This window comes from Chelonia mydas, chromosome 11 (assembly GCF_015237465.2).
Source record: "Chelonia mydas isolate rCheMyd1 chromosome 11, rCheMyd1.pri.v2, whole genome shotgun sequence".
Lineage (NCBI taxonomy): Eukaryota > Metazoa > Chordata > Testudines > Cheloniidae > Chelonia > Chelonia mydas.
Genome location: NC_051251.2, coordinates 50,325,533 through 50,343,632, shown reverse-complemented (window position 1 = coordinate 50,343,632; position 18,100 = coordinate 50,325,533). Strand labels below are relative to the sequence as shown.

Here is an 18,100-nt window from a genome sequence, read left to right as displayed (position 1 = left end):
AAAGAGAATGGGGAATAGTTGCTTGTGAAAAAAAAAATTCAGGTGATTCAGGAAGGTATATCTTTGAATGTCCCAGGGAAACTGAATATGACAAGTATAGTAAATTCAGAATGGAGAGGGGTAACTCGTGGTGTTCCCCAAGGATCAGTCCTAGGACCAATCCTATTCAACCTATTCATAAATGATCTGGAGAAAGGGGTAAACAGCGAGGTGGCAAAGTTTGCAGATGATACTAAACTGCTCAAGATAGTTAAGACCAAAGCAGGCTGTGAAGAACTTCAAAAAGATCTCACAAAACTAAGTGACTGGGCAACAAAATGGCAAATGAAATTTAATGTGGATAAATGTAAAGTAATGCACATTGGAAAAAATAATCCCAACTATACATACAATATGATGGGGGCTAATTTAGCTACAACTAATCAGGAGAAAGATCTTGGAGTCATTGTGGATAGTTCTCTGAAGACGTCCACGCAGTGTGCAGCAGCCATCAAAAAAGCAAAATGGGATGTTAGGAATCATTAAAAAAGGGATAGAGAATAAGACGGAAAATATCTTCTTGTCCTTATATAAATCCATCGTATGCCCACATCTTGAATACTGTGTACAGATGTGGTTCCCTCATCTCAAAAAAGATATACTGGCATTAGAAAAGGTTCAGAAAAGGGCAACTAAAATTATTAGGGGTTTGGAATGGGTCCCATATTAGCAGAGATTAAAGAGGCTAGGACTTTTCAGTTTGGAAAAGAGGAGACTAAGGGGAGATACGATAGAGGTATATAAAATCTTGAGAGGTGTGGAGAATGTGAGTGAGGAAAAGTTATTTACTTGTTCCCATAATATAAGAACTAGGGGCCACCAAATGAAATTAATGGGTAGCAGGTTTAAACCAAATAAAAGGAAGTTCTTCTTCACTCAGCGCACAGTCAACCTGTGGAACTCCTTACCTGAGGAGGTTGTGAAGGCTAGGACTATAACAGAGTTTAAAAGAGAACTGGATAAATTCATGGAGGTTAAGTCCATTAATGGCAATTAGCCAGGATGGGTAAGGAATGGTGTCCCTAGCCTCTGTTTGTCAGAGGGAGGAGATGGGTGGCAGGAGAGAGATCACTAGATCATTACCTATTAGGTTCACTTCCTCTAGGGCACCTGGCATTGGCCACTGTCTGCAGACAGGATACTGGGCTGGATGGACCTTTGGTCTGACCCAGTATGGCCATTCTTATGACATTTTAATGATTATTGGAAAGCTCCCCTCACTGCGCTTTAATAGACACAAGTGGAAATGGATTAAATATATACCAAACAAAGAACATTAAGTCTACACAGACAGAAAAAGAATTTTTAAAATGAATGCTGAATAGCTACTGTGAAAGTCAATAACAACATTCAGTAAGATAGACCCTGAATTATATTGCCCTGTTTTGTGCCTTGAGACTGTCAACTCTTTTCCAGTTGTACTCCCCAGAAAGTTTTTCCTTCAAACCATTGTCATCTGCTGATGACAGTGTTCCCACCCAGACCTGTATCCTTTACCTACACCTAGCTCCCAGACTGGAACAGATTTTTTTATATATATAAAATCACATCCTCTAACACAAAATTCTTATCCTGATTTCAGACTCAAACCTTGATAATATCTTTAGAATTGTATTTTCTCTTTGCTAGCATTTTACAGACATGGAATCCTACACTTAATCTGGAAATACCCCATTACTTCCCAGTGTAGGCAGGGAAATCTTCCTTTGGAGCCCCTTGCTTAAAACACTTTTTGTTTGGATTGTTACTCGCCCATCCTCCCTTCCTCTCTCCAGATGCCCCAGCCAACATGCTCCATCCACGGTATTTGAAAATGGCTTCCCTCTATCCTGCTCTTCCCATGGCACTTTGAGCTTGAGGAAGAATGAAAAAAAAAATATGGATTTTCAAAGTGCTCATTGTTACCATAACTCTGCTCCCACTGAAATCAATGGGAATTTTACCATTGACTTTGATGGAAGCAATGTTAGGCCAACATTGAATACTTCAAATAGTATTGTCAAGATGGACAAGGAAAATTAGTGTAAGCTTTTGAATGCAAATACGTGGATTACATTTTGCAAATTTTGTCCCGCTTTGCAAATAGCTATATATAGTTCTTAATATAGTAATTACATCCTTATTTCCATGGAAAGATTGTATGTCTTTTAGATTAAGGTATACAGGTAATTATACTTAAATCCTTTGTATTTTATTTTAAAATCACTACATATTTGATAGTTTTCATATCTGATTAACACTATGCAAATTATGGCATAATTACCACCTATTTACTCTATGATGAATTAGCCTGGGTTGCAAATAACTTACTATGCTCTCTAAGATGTATTTACCAGTACTTTTTAATGGAATTTTTTACTAAAACCTGTAAGGTAGTGGAGGAGAATATTAGGTAAGGGGTGGGGATGGGGGAGGTGGAGTTTTGTGTTTTCAAATCAGATCTTCTACAAAGGCAAGTCCACCTGTCACACTCGTCAAATCTACATGGCAATGAAACACAACTAATCAAATAATCTTAAAACAAAGTCATTATTTTTCTAAAATTACTGTCATTTCTGTCCTTGCATTGACAATTTCAATGTAAATTGAAAGCCGTTAACCCCAATATAAAATACTATTTTCACCACATATTGCTCATTTCTGTATATTAGGAAGACAGTGACACAGACACTATTCTACTTATCTCCTTATGTTAGAGACATATCGGCCATTTAAGCACTGATATTAAATAATAGCAATTCCTAAAAGAACTTTACCAAAACAGTACAAACTTATTCCATTTATCAAGGAAAAAAAACAATTAGTGCCCTATTAAACTTAAACAGTAATACAATTACTTACCGTAAATCCTCACTATTTTATTCATCTTCAGTACTTTTGTACTTCTTGTATAACTGAAGAGTCATTACTGAATTATTTCATTTAATTTTACTGTTTTATATTTGTAATGCCCATGTACTAATACAGAAGTACAAATGTTAACTCATAATATTTTTCACAGGGTTTAGGATTAGTACCCTCTAAAGAATGTAATATACCAGTTTACGAAAGGACCACTAGATCAGCTGATTAAGGGCCTGATCCACTTCACATTAAGGTCATTGGAAGTTTTGCCATTGACTTCAGTTACATTATCTGGCCCCAAAGCCCAGATTGACTACACCACAACTAAGATGGGGCAGAGTTTGTCTGGGGCTTACCCAGGAAGGACAGCTCTGCTTTATGGTGTGGGAGTGGGAGGAAGGAAGGAGGTCAGAAACTGCTGTAAGAAAAGGTGCTCGGTGGTCAGCTTTGCAGCAATGACTCACCCCCACTCCCCCAGGAATGTGAGGTCCGAAGGGCCCGGGTGGGGCAAGTTTCTTTGTTTCACACAGCGAGAAAGCCAGCACCCTCCCTCCCTTCCCTAATGGAGGTGAACGGCAGGCTGGGTTAGGACCTGCTGTGGGCATTACGCTAGTTGCTCCTTTTAAAGCGGGGCTGGGAAGGAATTTTTCCCACATCACCTGAATTGGATTCGGTGGAGTGAGGTTTTTTCACCTTCCCCACAGTGGGTGTGAGGGAGGATCTTTTCTGGTGAGAAGAAAAGGTGGTAGGCCGTATGTCGCAACTTATTTTGTAAGGTTGGCCAGATGTCCAGTGCAGGTACTCCAATGGGAAGGCAGCCAGTGACGAGATAAATGGCCTGATAAAAGGACTTAAAAGGAGGTACTGGATAAAGGAACAGAATGAGAGCAAGGATGAAGGCTAATATTTAAAGAAACCTGTAGTAATAAAAAGCCAAAACCTCTCTATTACCTGACTGGTGAAAAATTCATTGCTGAATCTTTCATCAGAGATTAGTTTGAAATTATTTTTGCAATCAAACACAACACAACTGAGATTAAATAAAACAACAGACTGTAAATTGGAAGGAAACTGACACCATCTTTTATTAATAATCATTGTTTATCGCATATACTTCATCCTTATTATTATCTGAAATGTTTGACTCAGCTCTTAAAACTAAGCAGAAGAACCCAGCTTGCAGCTACCTTTAACAGTTCTCAAATATTTATTATTTTGACTCCATTTTAGTGCTATCAGGTCTATGAATCGCTTATAAGGACACTATATAACACAAATAGGATATGATCCAATACCCAATATTGCCAGCAGATCGAGGGACGTGATCATTCCCCTCTATTCGACATTGGTGAGGCCTCATCTGGAGTACTGTGTCCAGTTTTGGGCCCCACACTACAAGAAGGATGTGGAGAAATTGGAGAGAGTCCAGCGAAGGGCAACAAAAATGATTAGAGGACTGGAACACATGAGTTATGAGGAGAGGCTGAGGGAACTGGGATTGTTTAGTCTACGGAAGAGAAGAATGAGGGGGGATTTGATAGCTGCTTTTAACTACCTGAAAGGTGGATCCAAAGAGGATGGATCTAGACTATTCTCAGTGATAGCAGATGACAGGACAAGGAGTAATGGTCTCAAGTCGCAGTGGGGGAGGTTTAGGTTGGATATTAGGAACAACTTTTTCACTAGGAGGGTGGTGAAACACTGGAATGCGTTACCTAGGAAGGTGGTGGAATCCCCTTCCTTAGAAGTTTTTAAGGTCAGGCTTGACAAAGCCCTGGCTGGGATGATTTAGTTGGGATTGGTCCTGCTCTGGGCAGGGGGTTGGACTAGATGGCCTCCAGAGGTCCCTTCCAACTCTGTTATTCTATGATTCTATGATCTATGAAAGTCTATCCACTGACTTGAATGGGCTTTCTGTAAATTAGCTATGAAATGCTGTGAAGGACGTGGGAGGCAGCCACATTAATTTGTGAGTGTGAGAGACAGAGAGAGACAGTATGAGAGTGTATGTATATATAATATATGGATTTGAGGCTTATTTATTCCTGGCTCAAAAGGTGGCCAAGGGTCAAATCCTGCAGGAATCCAAAACAATGGATAGACACACAACAGCTTGGTGCTCAAATGGACAATACCAGGAATCCATTGTATGAAGACTACGTCCATCCCGCTCTGGAGAAATGCATGAATAGTTTGACCAGGTTCAGGAGTTCTACTTGAAACCTCAGGAGATCTTCTGGCAGGAACTTTCAATCAAGGGACCTTTTAAATGGATAAAAGACAGCCTGTGTCTTGAGGGAGACACAGGCTAACTGAGGCGCAGACTGTCAGAGAGACAGCAATTGTAGAAAACAACGTATCTCACCCAACCCAATGTCAGCTAAGTTTAGGTAAGACAATATGCATTTAAGGCTTTAGTTATTTTTAAGTCTTTTCTCCCTACTTGGGGTGTTCCTAGGAATAAATAAATCATACCCTAATGTGAACAAGCTGTTCTCTATCACTGCATTTACCAGCTGGTCACTGCAAGGCTTTGCCAATCCTCCAGGAGTCTCCTGGAATCGGGCTTGATCTCCTGGAGGCTACTGAAGCCAGTCTGGGAGATTTTAGGTGCTAAAAGTCCGGTGGCGCAGCGGGGCTAAGGCAAACTCCCTACCTGCCCTGGCTCCATGCCGCTCCTGGAAGCTGCCAGCATGTCCCTCTGACTCCTAGGCGGAGGTGCGGCCATGTGTGTGTGTGTCTCTGCACGCTGCCCCTACCCTGAGCTCTGACTCCGCAGCTCCCATTGGTCGGGAATGGGGAACCGTGGCCAATGGGAGCTGCAGGGGGGGTGCCTGCAGGCAGGGGCAGTGCGCAGAGCCACCTGGCTGCCCTGAGCCTAGGAGCCACTGCCGGATATGCTGTTGCTTCCAGGAGACACCCAAGGTAAGTGCCACCCAGCAGGAGCCTACACCCCAAGCCTCCTCTCACACCCCAACCCCTTGCCCCACCCCTGAGTCCCCTCATGCACTCAAACTCCCTCCCAGAGGCCTCACCCCAAACCCTCTTCTGCATACCAACCCTCTGCCTAGCCCTGAGCCCCCTCCCGCATCCAAACTCCCTCCTGGAGCCCCCTCCCACACTCCGATCCCCTCGGCCTGACCTCGCAGCCCAGAGCCCACACCCCTTCACCGGTGAATGTGAGTGATGGTGTGGGAGAGAGAGCGACAGAGGGAGGAAGGCTGGAGTGAATGAGAGGGCTCAGAGAATGGGCAGGGCAGGGGCGTGGCCTCAGGGAAAGGGCAGGAAAAGGCAGGGGGTGGGACAAGGGTGTTTTGGTTTGTACAATTAAACAGTTGGCAACCCTAGTCACTGCTCCAGGAGAGAATTCTCTAGCAGGGGCCTATTTGAACCTGCTGTAGGTAACAGGATTTTTCACAACCAGACAAAAGTGTGGTGAATCACGGGATTCTATTCTGAGAGAAATGCAGGACTCACTTGAAACAGTTGTCCAATGGATAGACAGAGAGAGATCAGAGGGACAGCTCATTCCTGAACTGTAACAGATGCTGTTTATTCCAGTTACAGATTTCACTGTGCCACTGGAAAGCATAAATGTTTGAAAGAGTAAAGCAGCTTGTGACAAGCAAAGGTAACAGAAGAAGGGGGGAGGGAGAGGAGAAAACAAACTACTGCATCCTGCATCTTAAAGGAACGCACGCCTCTGTGGAGAGCATTTCTCCATCCCAGAACTAGGCATTTTCTTCCTCCTCCTTCAAAAAACCAAACCAAACCAAACCTCATTAAGCAAAAGCTAACTTACCCCTGACTCTAGCATAGTTGCCAACATGCAAAGAATTTTGGCAGGGACAAAATTTCCACACAGGCTGGGTAACCAGGGACTGAGCCATCTGAGGGATGTGCATTCACTGAGGGGAATTTTAGGTTTCTTTTTCTTTGAGGAAGAGGAATATAAAAGGCAGAGAAAATAACCCAAAATTCATAAGAATACACTCAGCAGCCTGAGCTATTTGCAAGGTCACCCTCTGAGCAGTGTGAATTCTGGCTGTTTACGTGGCATGTGAAGACATAGCTTTGAGGCTCTAAAAGGAACTAACATTAACCCAGGTAACCAGTGACATGTAAAAGCATTTCTTTCCCTTTCTGCTTTGTCCCCACTTCATCAATATATTTGGGTAGTGGGGGGAAGGGGTAGGGCCTGGGACACTGCATGGGGTGGTGAGGGGAGTCCAGGAGCAGCTATGTGGTGAAGGTTGTGAGGGAACCTGGGAAAACTAGGTGGGTGGTGGTGCTGGGAGTTTTTCAGGGTGATTGGACCCTGGGGCTAATAGGTGGGTGGTGGGCTTTGAGGAAGAGGGGTTCCTGGATCTGGTACTGTCCCCTTCAACGTACGTCCTCCTGACCACCCCTCCTTGGCTCACATCCAGCAGAGGAGCGGCAAAATGGGGCGGGGGGGGGCGGGGCGGGCAGAGTGGCTGCACACTAAGCTGACATATCTCAGTAGTCCTCAGTGGCTGCAAGGAAACTCTTAAGGGATAACACAAAACTCCAACTGCCCAGGATTTCAGTGAGTTGGTAAGTTCCAGGAGATGGTAAGTTCCAGGATAGCTCTTTATAACTTAGGACAGCTTTGGACAGATTGGGAGACCTGGCAGCTATGCAGGGGATGAAATAAACTATCCTAACTTACCATATCTTGTGTTTCCCATTTCCTTTTTGCTGGCTGGTCTGGACACTCATTTGTCCTGTTTTAACCTCAGGGCCCCTCTCTCACATTCCACTGGCTCTTTTTCATAACTCTGCTGTAATGAACCCCTAGTTAAAACTGTTTCTGGTACCTTATTGTATGTCTTCACTACACATTTAAACCTGAATGTTTGGCACCTGGGTCTGAGCACCTGGGTTTGCCTAGCCCAGGTGTGATCATCTTCACTACAAAGCCTTACCCGCACTACTGTGTCCTCTCTGTTTCTGTACTCACTCACGTGTGTCTGAGGGCCTCTTCCAAGGTTCTTTCTGCTGAGATGCTCTAGGATTCTTTGTCAGGCAATTGTGTCAGTTGCGGGAGAACTTGCCCTTCCATGGGAATTGTGGGAAGGGCATCAGCGGACTATATGTACTTGAGTGATTTTGCCTGTATACTCACTGCAAAAAGGTAGCTTCCAACCTGAGTTAAACTGAAGCCTGGGCTCTACCCTAACCACCATCCATGTGAACTAGGTAAGGCTTAAAGTACCTCCAAACTCAGGTCAGAGGTTTTTCTGTGTGGATGGTAGGAGAATTTGGACTAAAACCTGGGTAGGAGCCCAGGTTAACTGTGCAGTAGAGATGTATCCTTAGTGTGTGGCATCACAAGCTGGGTTTGGGTATTTTGTATATTTGTGATTCCCTCGCTCCTTGCCCCTCCAAAATACAAAAGGTTCTTTTAAGCAAGGTCAACAAAACCTTACCAAGGTGGAGTATACAGGTCAAGCCATTTTGGAGCTTTGAATGAACTAAAATAGTTTTAAAAATAAAGAAAAAGAAAAATGTCAACAGTGAACTCAAACCTTCAAACACAACAGGTAAAATTTTCAAAACATCCAAGTGACCCAAGATCCTAACTCCCATTTTCAAAAGTGATCTAGGTACTTAAGAGAGTAAGTCCAATTGGTTAAGACACTTTTGAAAATTAGATTTAGGGTCTTGTTTCACTTTAGAGCTTTGAAAATTTTACCCAATAGCTTTAAAATTCCATTTCTGATTTTTATCAAACTGTGCTTTTGGCAAACTATCCTGGGACGATATGTGACATTAGGGAATTTCAGGAAGATCAGGGTTTTTATTTTTGAGAAAAGTTACTGGGGGGAACAGGTTTTGAAATTTGAGCTTAAAATTATGGGAAGATGTCTTCAACTTTAACTACAGAGCGGCTACTTCTGCTTCATAAACTTTATGAATGTACACGATTGAATTGAATTACATGACTATAGCAATTAGATGTGGTGTGATGATAAAAAAAAAGCTGTGAAATGAAGCGTCTCATTCTGATTTTCTCTCCAGTGTTATGTAAAGGCATTAGAAACTAATCAGTTGGTGGCAATCCTACAAGTTCCAGCTAAAACTGCAATAAACAAATTAAAATATAGCTCTTGCAAACAGAAACAATAATCATTCATCAGTCTCTGAATTCCCATGAGATGAGCTGCTGCCACTAATAATTTGAATGTGCAAACTGATTACGAACTGCAGCCCCTAAGCCAGTGGGCTGGGAAGGGAATGAAAGCAGATGCATTGAAAAATTACATTAGATATGGATTTTCTAGACAATCTGGATAAAAATGGCATGTTTCATGCTCCCCCTGCAGCCTCCCATCTCTGACTTATACTTTGCAAAAACAATATCAGTAAAGCTTATGTTATTGCTTTAGCCATATAGAAATTGTTTACCTGAACATTCTCTGTACCACTCCTCCTGTCCCAGTTATCTGCTGGTACTTTCCCAGCTCTTCTCCTCCTTCCCACTCCCAAACATCCCCCCTATGCACTGTTGCTTTACTTCCCTGCCAGACAATTCTTCACAGCTTTGGCAACTTCTACCCCCCATTCTTCAATATAATTTTGCTCCTTTTGAAGACTTTGATCCCTATCCAGCAGCTCCCTGCTCTAATATTGAGCTCTCTGTAACCTCCCTCTCCAATTAGAAACCTCCCTGATATCTGTCTTAACAGAAAAAAAAAAAAACTTTACTCCACCAACTAAAAGGCTCACAACAATGAGAGGAAATCTGGAAAGTATGTAATAGAGACAAATCAAACAGACTAAATGAATAAATGAACAACTCCCTGCAGATGTAAAGCCAGGAGTAACAGTGAAAGGCTAGACAGAAGCAATAAATAAAAGCGAGAGAAAATCACAGAATAATCACAACATATTCTCCTCTTCCTATGCTGTTGTTGAGTTTTGTGTGCAAGTACTGGGCAGTGCTGGTGGCCTGTGATACACAGGTGGTAGGACTAGATGATCTAGTGGTCCCTTCTGGCCTTAAACTCTGGACTTGTCTTCACTACTGGGGTAAGTTGACCTAAGTTACGCTACTCCAGCTACGGGAATAATGTAACTGGAGTCGACGTAACTTAGGTCGACTTACCGCGGTGTCTTCACTGCCCTGCATTGACAGGAGACGCTCTCCCGTTGACTTCCCCTACTCTTCTCGGGGAGCTGGAGTACCGGAGTCGACCGGAGAGTGCTCTGCCATCGATTTAGCAGGTCATCACTAGAGCAGCTAAATCGACACCCGCTGCATCAATTGCAGCAGTTATCTCCCCGGCAGTGAAGACCAGCCCCATGAATCTATTCAAACAATACCTGAAACCATGCCTATTCACAACCCTTTCTTCTCTGAAACTGAAGAGTCATGTAGGGCTGGTGCAGGGAAGAAGACCTCACATGGGAGGCCCTCGAAAGCAGCCAGCTTGCACAAAAACCAGGACACAACACTGGTTGTTTTCTTCCACAAAACTAACAAGGACACCAGGACAGAGAGGCTCTAAAAAAGAGGGAGATTCCTACTTTACACGCGCACATGGCCACCTGAGTGATTAAAGCTAACTGGAACATTTAGAAATGACATCAACAAATTAAAAAGGGAAAGCCTCTTGAGGATTTTCCTGAAATGCGTCCATTTTTCAACTAGCTCTATTAGTGGTTCCCAAACATTTACTTAGGTCAATATATAGAGTCCATGATATGGCAAGACATTCACAGAGAAAGAAAGCATTTCCTCCAATTTTCCTAACATCTCAGGAGGTTGTGTATCAAAATTACTCTAATGTCATCAATGGTTGCATAACACTTTGGGGTCACACTTTTTTATTAAAGATACATTTATAAATAGTTTATTAAAATATTTGACTAGTTCATGTTTTAGATCATTATAAGCATATTAGTAGAAAGCATCAAAGATAGTATTAAGTGACATTCACCTGTTGGACTCTGTAATTGTCTAACAAATGATCAATCACTTATTAAAGCATCTATTAATCAATTATTAACATACTCTTAATATATGTACGTTATCTAGCCTCTTTTTGAATATAATTGTATCTCTCTAGTCTTTATGACTTAGGCCATGATCTTGCACCACTGAAGCCAATGGTTTCCCATTCACTTCTGTGCACACAGAATCAGGCCCTGCATTGGTTAGTATGAGGCAACCAATCACATAGACAGAGATAAACAAATATATTCTTCTGCTGAGCTATGAATGATCATGATTGTTTTCAATATCCAGACAAAGGTCACCATATTAGAAAGAACATCCTATGACCCATTCTGAGTCATACCAAGGTGACAAGCTCAAAACTATAGTTTTAAAATTTGGCAGAGTAAAGCCTCCCAGGCTTTTATAACGCAGTTCTTATTTATCTTTTATTCCAAATGAAAGCTGAAAATCCTTTACACAACATTTTGAAACAATATGGTTGTAGGTTATAGAAATACAGATGAGATTAGCATAAAAGCCAAGGAAGCAAAATAATTTATTGTAGCTGATCCACCAAATACTGAGAGGAGGAGATTAATCTCCTTACTTTAATGATAATAATTTATCTTAAAGGAGTGATGTTAAACTTTTGCATTCTGTTGAGGTTATTAGGGATTTTATTTGCAGAGACTAGTATGCGTTCCATTCTGGAACAAATTACTAATTTAAATCATGAGAGCAACTGAGGACTGACACACCCACATAACAGAAATTCCAAAGTTAGTATGGTTTAACATATAGACAAGAAAAATTGAAGGAGTCCTCTATAGTATTTCACAGAGATGGGATCAAAGCATGCAGGTTTTTAAGAGTAAATGATAGATTAATCTCTTTATCTTCTGTCGTAAATATAAAGGGAAGGGTAACCACCTTTCTTTATACAGTGCTATAAAATCCCTCCTGGTCAGAGGCAAAACCCTTTCACCTGTAAAGGGTTAAGAAGCTACAGTAACCTCACTGGCACCTGCCCCAAAATGACCAATGAGGGAACAAGATACTTTCAAATCTGGAGGGGGGGTGGGGGGGAACAAAGGATTTGAGCTGTCTGTATGATGCTTTTGCCAGGAACAGATCAGGAATGTAAGCCTTACAACTCCTGTAAAGTTAGTAAGTAATCTAGCTAGAAAATACGTTAGATTTTCTTTTGTTTAATGGCTTGTAAAATAAGCTGTGCTGGAGGGAATGTATATTCCTGTTTTTGTGTCTTTTTATAACTTAATGTTTTGCCTAGAGGGATTCTCTATGTTTTGAATCTGATTACCCTGTGAGGTATTGACCATCCTGATTTTACAGAGGCGATTCTTTTACCTTTTCTTTAATTAAAATTCTTCTTTTAAGAACCTGATTGATTTTTCATTGTTCTTACAATCCAAGGGTTTGGGGCTGTGTTCACCTGTACCAATTGGTGAGGATATTATTATCAAGCCTTCCCAAGGGGGTGTAGGGCTGGGGGGTATTTTGGGGGAAGACGTCTCCAAGTGGTCTCTTTCCCTGTTCTTTGTTTAAATCGCTTGGTGGTGGCAGCATATGGTTCAAAGACAAGGCAAAGTTTGTACCTTGGGGAAGTTTTTAACCTAAGCTGGTAAGAATAAGCTTAGGGGGTCTTTCATGCAGGTCCCCACATCTGTACCCTAGAGTTCAGAGTGGGGAAGGAACCTTGACATCTTCTAAATCTGATACCTGTTTCTTCAGCTCACCATTGTCCATGGAAAGAGGAAAGATTTTTTCTTTTATGTGTCTTCCCTGCTTGCCTTTCAAATTTTATATCCAACAGTACTATGAGATCGCTGTAATTTTGGATAAAATTTCTTAGCTGCATGGTCCTCTGACAGTTCATCTTATGCTGTGTCATCTCATAATGGCACTATCTGGCATTTCCATTTTCTGTTTTCAGTTTTGCCCATTACTACGATGGAATTTGTCACACCCAAGATTTTGGACAGGACATTGCTGGGGAGAGTTTTCTGTTTAAATGTAAGGGCCTGATTTAACACACACAGAAGTCAATGGGCAGACTCCCATTAACTTCAGTGGGGTCTAGATCAGACCCTAGATGCTGATGATTTTGTGTCAGTTTTCAAGAATTCAGCGCGTTGGGTCATAATATGTAAAGTTAGGCCATAGGTGGACTGGATTTTCAAAAACACCTAAGCATTCAAAGTGGGACTTGTTTCTAACTCACGTCGGTGCTTTTGAAAATCTGGCCTCAGCAGTGGGTTCTGAGCATTTTGAAAATCTTATCTGGAACTCTTTTGAAAATCTCGTCCTTTCTTGTCTGAGGAGCAAATCTCCAGCAGTGTACATCCTACTCCCTCATGCAGCCCATGTGACACACACCCACAGATAATTCTTTTCATATAACTCATCAGATGTTCTGTACTTAAAAAAAGATAACATAATAAAACTCAGAATAGAAAACGTGTGTGCATGTGTGTGTTGTAGACTTGAGCAAAATGTCATTATGAAGAAACCAAGCCCAAAAATCATTTGGGACTCTTCAGGAGCAAATAGCAACCAATCTTGAAATCATTTGGGACTCTTCAGGAGCAAATAGTAACCAAAAACTCAAAACATTAAGAGAGAGATACTTTGAGAACTAAAATTAAATTTAATCTTCACTGTCTTCTGTTTATGCCTGCTACCAGACGAAGACACTTCCTTGTGTTACCCATCTCCAAGAATTAATGTATTTAAATTATGCAAAAAGTTATTTGTATATATTTTTTTCTTCAAGTGCCAGCCCACAATATTTGAAAACTTAAGATCCAACATATCTAGGTCTATAGTCTTTTGGATTCATCTTGAGCTGGAATTTGACTTTCAAGATCCCAGGCTAGGAGAAAATTTCAAAAATAATAATGTTTAGAATAAATTCACGTGTCAGTTTATATATATACATATATATACACACACACACACTAGACTTCTAAATACATTAGAATTAGAATTTTAAGATACATAGTACTCCTTGAGTTTTAGTTGCTAAGATTAAACGTTCCAGTCTCTGAGTCCTAGAATAACTTTTTTTGGTTTCCAAAAGAAGTATAAGTAAAGTTAAAATGTTTGAGATGAGAATATTTGCCCACTAAAACAGTGCATTTGCAAACATAGTTTCATTCTGCATCTGTTTTGTTGCCTAAACCGTTCATAGAAGTGCTAGTGTGTGGACTGATTGTATTTTAATCTATGAACTGAACTGCAAATAACTCATTTCTTTTCCAGAAAACACATGCAGAATTGAAAAATACAATACACTCCCATCCAGAGAGGTGTTTTCACGTAATTATTCAGACAGACAAGCTATTTCCAGGACAACTGCAAAGAAGTAGCATAAACTGATTTTTGCAGATTAATTGACATAATGGTGTGGATTATGTATATCCACAAATACAAAGTCCCATTACAGTAGAGTTTTCACTCTTGAAAATCTCACCTAATATATTTAAAAGTATGAACTTGAATATACATAGGGTTGCCAACTTTCTAATGGCACAAAACCAAACACCCATGCCCCGCCCCTTCTCCAAGGCCCCACCCCACTCACTCCATCCCTCAACCCTCCGTTGCTCCCTCTACCCCACCCTCACTCACTCGCTCAAAGTCTAATGCATGACTACAAGAATCCAGAAGCTTGTAGTAACAGTTATTTTGTGACCTTTTTTTAACTGGGAGCTTTGTTTATTCTGTTTGATTATTTATATTACAATGAAAGGAAATTACTTTTTACATAACACATAATTAACTGGCAGTACTCACTGCCAGAAGATGTTGAGGCAATGAGGATTCATAAGAAGATCAGACATTTATATTAATATCACCCATAGTAAAACTAGATAGGATAAAAATGTATAAGAATTATCAAACTTCATGCTTCAGGATATAAAGAGCAACCGACTGACAGCAGTTAAGATGAAACTTCTCCCATAGGCATGGTATTGCAGAATTATCCATTATGTGGTCTTTTATAGTCTCCTCTAAATCACCTGGCCACTGTTGGAGACATCACGTTAGATTAAATGAACCACGGGTCCGAACTGCTATTTTGATTTGTATTTAATTAAAGTGTTTTCAGTTCAGCACAGAAATGTCAGAATCCCACTTTTCTTTACCTTTTTTGGACCCTTGGCATTCTTTGCATAGATATGCACATCCCTATGCAGTAGAATCTGGCAGAATTTACTATTAGGATGAAATACATCCATTGGCAAGATGTGGGTGAAGTCACTCAGCAATAAGATGCCTGCAGTCCTGTGCACAGGAGAGGAGCATTCAGTGCTGGATCCAAATACTCCAATGCAGAGAGGAATGTTAAACTAAGCCCTGGAATAATGGAATTATACTTACACAGTTCCAGCTGGACACATTCACATGGCTGGGACATGAGGGGAGAGCAGACACTGTGCTCCAATTTATTGGCTAGAGATATGGTGGCAGAATGCAATGAAGATGCTACACTGTAACCTGCCCCAAAATTGGGGACTGCATTTCATACTCCTCCTACCTTGTTGATCAGCCACATAAAATATAATTACTTCGGCTTTTACAGAGACTAAGGAATTTCTTCTTTTATGCTACCTCAGCCTGGTTCCTTAGGTCCACGCTGCTGCTAGCCCCAAAAGTAAACTGCAATCATTATACCATTAGTTACTAATACAAGTGAGTCCAATTCAAAATACCAGAGCTGAACCCCAGATCTAAACATGTTACCAGTCCAAACGAAAAACCTTGGATCTGGTTACTCTCATTCAAATTCCTATCACAGGCCAAACTTTTCCAAATGTCAAGGAGGTTCAGATTTGACCCCAAATAATGTCAGGTAGAAAAACTAACTAGTCACTAAGAATCCTATGCTCCTCTCTTTGTCCATTCATTGAGGGAAGGGACACTCCATCTCTGCTGCATGTTCTCCCCTTCTCCCACAACAGCCTCTCCCTGGATTTCTATAGGATTAGAGTTTCATGGGCTGAACGGAGCAAATGAGGAGGGAGGAGAAACATACCATGATTTCTGCTGGGAGCCAGGTAGGTTCTTTCAGATTGCAGGGGAAACACAAAGTTGATACAACCTGCAGATATACTGATCTGTGCTATTCCTTCTTCTTGCTATGAAGCCCCTTTTGAGGAGAGGGTTCCAGAGACAGTGCAGTTGAGGGAGTATCTAGAAGCATGACTCAAAAGGATGTACTCTTCAGGGGCTAGTGAAGTTGAGAAGTAGAATTGTTGGATCATATTAAAGAAGTTCTGTACTAAAATCACAAATGAGTTTGATTCCCCATAGTTTAAATTCCAGGGTATTACTAATTAAGAGGTCTCTTGGTTTTTGGTACTGTTTCTCTCCCTCTATGTGTGAAACTTGCAAGCTGCTAATTGTGTTAGTACATTCTAAGACAGAGTCTGTTCTCAAAGCAATTCTTTGTAACAACTACTCACACAGAGAGAGACTCAAAGCAATACTCTGTAACAACAGAAACAGCACCCAGAGACTTCCTGTCCTTTTGTTGTATTCATCTCACTTTGTTAACAATTGTGATTAAAATAGAGATAGAGGATGTATGTGGATGGATTCTTGGTGTGGATAATAACTGAATGATCAGGGACGAGCCAGCCTAATAATCCAGTGTCCATCGGCTGAAGAAGGCGTCAAGTGGAAATAACCAGAGGACCCCCGGAGGGCAGACTGGAATCCACCCAACAGTCTCTAGAATGGGAGAACCAAAGAACAAGATAACATCTGGCAGCACAGAGCCGTCAGGAATGTGACATCTGCTGATTGATTCAGCAACAGCATGATGAAGCAATTCCCATAGACTGGCATAGGAAGAAATTCCTATAAAAATGGACTCTAGAAAGTGAGAACTTTGGGGTCTGATTCTGCAAACCAACTTCCAGGAGCATCAGATGAGCATCTGACAAGGCTCTGCTTCCTCCTCATGTCCAGGCCACCTGGCCAGTGGCTTGGCATGAGCAACTCTAAGGCTGGTAACTATGATAACAACCTTGCAGAACCTGTGTGTATGTGTGTGTATGAATGAATGTGTGAATAAATATGAAACTGAATGGAATGTTATAGCTATAACTAACTGCTTACTATGATTCTTTCTGTATTCACAATAAATGTGGCATTTTGCCTTTTCCCCTTTAATAAGATCCTGCTGGTTTTTATTTTATTGGTATAACAGAATCATAGCATCACAGAAGATTAGGGTTGGAAAAGAGACCTCAGGAGGTCATTTAGTTCAAGCCCCTGCTCAAAGCAGGACCAACATCAACTAAATCATCCCAGCCAAGGCTTTGTCAAGCCGAGGCTTAAAAGCCTCTAAGGATGGAGATTCCACCACCTCCCTAAGTAACACATTCCAGTGCTTCACCACCCTCCTAGTGAAATAGTGTTTCCTAATATCCATCCTAGACCTCTTCCACTGCAACTTGAGACCATTGCTCCTTGTTCTGTCATCTGCCACCACTGAGAACAACCTAGCTCCATCCTCTTTGGAACCCCCCTTCAGGTAGTTGAAGGGTGCTATCAAATCCCCCCTCACTCTTCTCTTCTGCAGACTAAATCGGGCCAGTTCCCTCAGCCTCTCCTCGTAAGTCATGTGCCCCAGCCCCCTAATAATTTGTCCACATCCCTTCTGTAGTGGGGGGACCAAAACTGGAAGCAATACCCTAGGTGTGGCCTCACCAGTGCTGAATAGAGTGGAATAATCACTCTCCTCAATCTGCTGGCAATGCTCCTGCTAATACAGGCCAATATGCCATTGGCCTTCTTGGCAACAAGGGCACACTGCTGACTCATATCCAGCTTCTCGTCCACTGTAATCCCCTTTTCTGCAGAACTGCTGCTTAGCCATTCGGTCCCTAGTTTGTAGCGGTGCATGAGATTCTTCTTTCCTAAGTGCAGGACTCTGCACTTGTCCTTGTCGAACCTCAATAGATTTTTTTTGGCCCAATCCCAAAATTTGTCTAGGTCACTCTGGTCCCTATCCCTATCCTCCAGCATATCTACCTCTCTCCCCCCCGGCCCCCGCTTAGTGTCACCTGTGAACTTGCTGAGGGTGCAATTAATCCCATCATCCAGATCATTGATAAAGATGTTGAACAAAACCGCTCCCAGGACCGACCCCTGGAGCACTCCGCTTGATACCGGCTGCCAACTAGACATCGAGCCATTGATCACTACCCGCTGAGCCCGACA

General features: G+C 41.7%; 1 protein-coding gene across 8 annotated transcripts in view; it reads right to left on the bottom strand.

The window, feature by feature from the left end:
* GULP1 (GULP PTB domain containing engulfment adaptor 1) overlaps positions 1-18,100 on the bottom strand; it is a 274,829-nt gene that overhangs the window by 129,526 nt on the left and 127,203 nt on the right. The gene's annotated exons all lie outside the window — the stretch shown is intronic.